Below are 4,656 nucleotides of genomic sequence, written 5' to 3' on the forward strand. Positions count from 1 at the left end.
ATCGCAGTGCTAGCTGTGCCACTAGAGATCCTGGTTCGAATCCAGGCTCTGTCGTAGCCAGCCGCGACCGGGAGACCCATGGGGCGGCGCACAATTGGCTCAGCGTCATCCAGGGTAGGGGAGGGAATGGCCGGCAGGGATGTAGCTCAGTTGGTAGAGCATGGTGTTTGCAACGCCAGGGTTGTGGGTTTGATTCCCACGGGGGGCCAGTATAAAAAATAATGTATGCACTCATTAACTGTAAGTCGCTCTGGATAAGAGCGTCTGCTAAATGACTAAAATGTTTTAAAAAATGCTTACTTACAGCCCTTAACCAACAATGCATTTATTTATTTTTATAAAAAGTAAAATAAAACAACAACAACAAAAAAGTGTTTGTTATTTTTTGGGAAAAGCGAGTGTATTGAGAGTGCATTGTGTTCTATCTCTCCGTCTACTTTCATCCTCGCCTTTATTGCGCGCAGCACCAACCCTGCACCTAGGCCAGAGGGACCCATGGAGTGGACGTATGCGTATCAGAGTCAGCCTTGCCGGAGGGCGTTTTTCTACCTTATGATCGCTTACAGAAGTAGGCTACAAGCTAATGGATAGCAGATAACCAGCGCTGTGCAGCCTAATCGTGACGCTACTTGTATCCGTCCCATCGCTCGCCGAAGTGGTTGGGTTTTGGAACCGCTACCTGTCCAGCTCTCACTGCACCTGTTCGGGGAGGTAGTGGAGTGCACTGCGAAGATGATCTCACCCATCCCCCCGCAACTGCCTTGAGGATAATCAGAACATAGATGATGTAGGCTGTTCGAGGCAGTTTTGGGATATTTTTCGGGGATTATTTTGCATTACGCATGCGATAATAAATCAAATACAGTTCCCACGAGAGTTATCGGCACTTCTAAGGAAATATATGACGCACAAGCAACTTTAATATTGATTATTATTTTTTATTTATATTTTTTAAATATTTGGATGATAGGGTGAGAGCCGAGGTAACCGGGTGTCTTTGTAAATTAAACATTCCCAGCAGTTATGGCATTTGTGTCTGAATATCGAACTATACATACTGACTTATCTGGAAGGCTTTCATGTTAGCCTTTATCTGAGAGGATGCGGAGGATCCTTCTCCCCGGGTCCTCGGTGTCCTCTCTGCCGCCGTAATGGCTTGCGGGAGAGGCTGCTGCTCCCGCGCGATGAACGAGGATAACGCGCGGTTCCTGATGCTGGCGGTGCTGATCATGCTGTATCTGCTGTGCGGCGCTGCGGTGTTCTCCGCGTTGGAGCAACCGAAGGAGCGGCAGGCCAAAGAGCGGTGGGCGCAGCGCATCGAGAGCTTCACCCAGAAGCACAACCTCACCCGGACCGATTTGGAGACCTTTCTCCGGTTCTACGAGGAGGCGAACGTCGCCGGTATCCGCGTGGATACACTCAGACCTCGCTGGGATTTTACCGGCGCCTTTTACTTCGTGGGGACCGTTGTGTCGACCATAGGTAAGCTCAGAAACAAAGCCAGAAGGTTCAGTAAAGACTGCGGTGTATTGCAAAAATTGGCTCTTTTAATCTAAATGCACCATTTGAATCATTTAGAATAGGTGCCATATACCTGTTTCACGTTTACGCGCAATGACGCAGGGATGAGATGACAATAACATTTTTGTAATATTTTTTTTTATACCTTTTAAAAAATGCGTCAGTGTTATAATTCAGGAAATTAGTTGCACTTCAAATTATATGAGGACACTGTGACACCTTGACAAACTGATACCCTCCTTTGGCCTATTGTAGATGACCTGCATACAGAGGAGACAAGTTACATTGGATACAGGAAAAATACTTATCTCAAAGTGACAGAGCCTTGACCCTTCTCAAAAAGATGAAGTCGGTCTCAGAAAATCAATCATCAGTTAAATGGCAGCTCCTATTTCTCCCAGGTCATCATGCTTTTAAGGCGGAAGGAATATGAATGTCAAATTACTAATGAAAAGTGACATCAGTTTTGCTCAAATATTCTATGGCTATTAATTATTTAGGATTTTTATTTTCATTGTAGATATTCATTTTTCTTGTTTTTACTGTTTCCTGTAGGCTGTCAACCATTACAAATCAACTACAGTTAATTAAGGACATTGCCTCCCTCCTGGCCTCCATATTTTCTTTACTGAGAGTATGCATCACAGAGATATAACCCAGGGGTGGCAGACGATACAGCCAGAGGTTTGAAGTTGAGTACATGTTGATGCTCAAAGGCTGTTTGCACAGTATGGGTATACCGCCGTCAACATCAATAAGATAATGAAAGGTCAGACACACAAACAGAAGCCAATAAAGCCATTCCTGTAGCTACACTCTAAAAATGAGGGGTTCAACAAGGGTTATTCTAAGATCCTCAAAGTTCTTCGAAGAACCTTATGGTTCTTGGCACTGAAAATTGCCACCAAAGGGTTCTTCCAAGAACCACATAGGAGGTGGGGTTCATCGAGGAACCTCCTTAGTTGGTGGGGGTTCTTGCAGGAATGTAACTGCCCAACTGAAACATTTGGATTTGAAAGGACAGCAGGTGCAGGCACTTAACTTTGTATTTTTTTTTTTTTTTTAGATCTACTCAATTTAAAGTAAGGTTTGTCCCTTGTATGATCTAAATTGATATTGTTTTATGATGATACCATCTATCTTTTCATATTTGTGTAAATCTTTCTAAAACAGAAAATGGACACAATTCAATGGATATCAAGCAACAGGTAAGAATATGTATGCTATAAGAATATGTTGAAGGCTAGCTGTATTGGGTGCAGATGAATGAACTGCTCACTTTTCTGTCTGTAGGTATACAGACGAGGAGGCATACAAAGGTATGTCAATTGGTATTGGTATGTTATGCAGATCACATGTACCATCCTCCCCCTTACCTCTTCAATGAAAATCCCATAGGCCTCTACATTATGGACAAGGCATGTGTATGAAAACCATTATCAAAACAGTTTTTTTCATTCACATTTATTACAAAAACCAAGGTATGAATACTGTCGTGTGCATGTTTTGTTAAACATCTGTATAATTACTATTTTTTGGATTCACAGACTTCACCCTCCCTACACCTCTGATGAATATAACAGGAAACCTGTTCGATCACCATGCACTGCAAAATCATTCTGGCTATGGATACAGAGAACATCAACACATTAACATCAACATGCCAGAGGATATACCCATTGGACTTGGGGCTCTGCTAGGAGTTTTCCTCATATTTAGATTTTTATATTCTGCTTTGCCACTAAAATCATAATAAAATTGACAACTAAAATATTGTGTTATTGTTGTTATTGTTATGCGTATTATTATTAATAATAATAGGGGAAACCCAAAAAGTTATTTGAAGATCCATTAAAAGGGGTTCTTCGAAGAACTTATAGGGGTTCCCCCACAGTCTCAATTTGAAGAACCCCTAAAGGATCCTCCAGGAACCTTGACTTTTTAGAGTGTAGCATCTCCTTTCCCTCTCCTCCAGTAGCCTAGTCTCAAGCCTGTTCAGTTGAAGCCCTGTCTCTTTCTTTTTGAAGGATGAGTTGTTTTAGAGATTTCTCTTTCATCTCCAAGGAGCACATCTGTGAAAATGGTAATGAAACACCACCCCACCCCTCACTAAATTAGCATTTCACTCAAGGGGATGGAGGAGAGGAGCGAGAAATGAGAAAGAGAAAGAGACAGATGCTTAGAAAACTAGAAGTATTATGAGACATCGTCACCTATGGCAACCTGGTTTACATTATTATCCTTTACCTTGGAAGTGAACGAGGGATGCAGGGTGGGCTTTTTAGGAACAGACAGACAGGGTAATGTTAGGTCATTATGATGAGTAAACTCTCTGATCATTTTTCTTTCTCTCTCTCGTCCCTCCCCTCTCTCTCGCTCCCCCGTATCTCCCTCCCTCTCTCCCCCCTCCTCTCCCTCCGTCCCTCTCTCCCCCCTCCTCTCCCTCCGTCCCCCGCCCACCCCGGTCAGGATTTGGCATGACCACCCCGGCCACGGTCAGCGGCAAAGTCTTCCTCATCTTCTACGGCCTGATCGGCTGCGCCTCCACCATCCTCTTCTTCAACCTCTTCCTGGAGCGCATCATCACGGTGCTCGCCTTCGTCCTCAAGTCCTGCCATGAGCTGCAGCGCCGGCGCCAGGGCATCATGCCCCGCGATGGCCACAGGAAGGCGCCACCGCCAGGACCCAGAGATAGAGACAGGGACATTCTGGCTGGATGGAAGCCTTCAGTGTACTATGTGATGCTGATTCTCTGTGTGGCCGCTGTGGTGATCTCCTGCTGTGCCTCGGCCATGTATTCGGCGGCGGAGGCTGGGGATATCTGGACTCGCTGTACTTCTGTTTTGTGGCATTTAGCACCATCGGGTTTGGGGACATGGTGAGCAGCCAGAGGGTTGCATACGATGGGAACCAGACAACCTACAGACTGGGGAACTTCCTGTTTATATTGATGGGTGTCTGCTGTATCTACTCGCTGTTCAACGTCATATCCATCGTCATCAAGCAGGTGATGTTTTTATGTAGCTATGTTTGTCCATTCTGTAGCTCTAACGGTCCATTCTCTCTCTCTCTCTCTCTCTCTCTCTCTCTCTTCTCTCTCTCTCTCTCTCTTCTCTCTCTCTCTCTCTTCTCTCT

The 4,656-nt window shown here is 44.8% G+C and overlaps 1 pseudogene across 1 annotated transcript in view; it reads left to right on the plus strand.

The window, feature by feature from the left end:
* The first annotated feature begins 1,184 nt into the window (after nucleotides 1-1,184).
* Nucleotides 1,185-4,656, plus strand: part of LOC311103001 (potassium channel subfamily K member 13-like) — a 7,406-nt pseudogene continuing 3,934 nt past the window's right edge. The window contains exons 1-2 of the transcript in view: nucleotides 1,185-1,482; nucleotides 3,991-4,528. The product of the transcript in view is annotated as a potassium channel subfamily K member 13-like (transcript). The remainder of the gene's footprint in view (nucleotides 1,483-3,990; nucleotides 4,529-4,656) is intronic.

This window comes from Coregonus lavaretus, assembly GCF_964263955.1.
Source record: "Coregonus lavaretus genome assembly, chromosome: 27".
Classification (NCBI taxonomy): Eukaryota; Metazoa; Chordata; class Actinopteri; order Salmoniformes; family Salmonidae; genus Coregonus; species Coregonus lavaretus.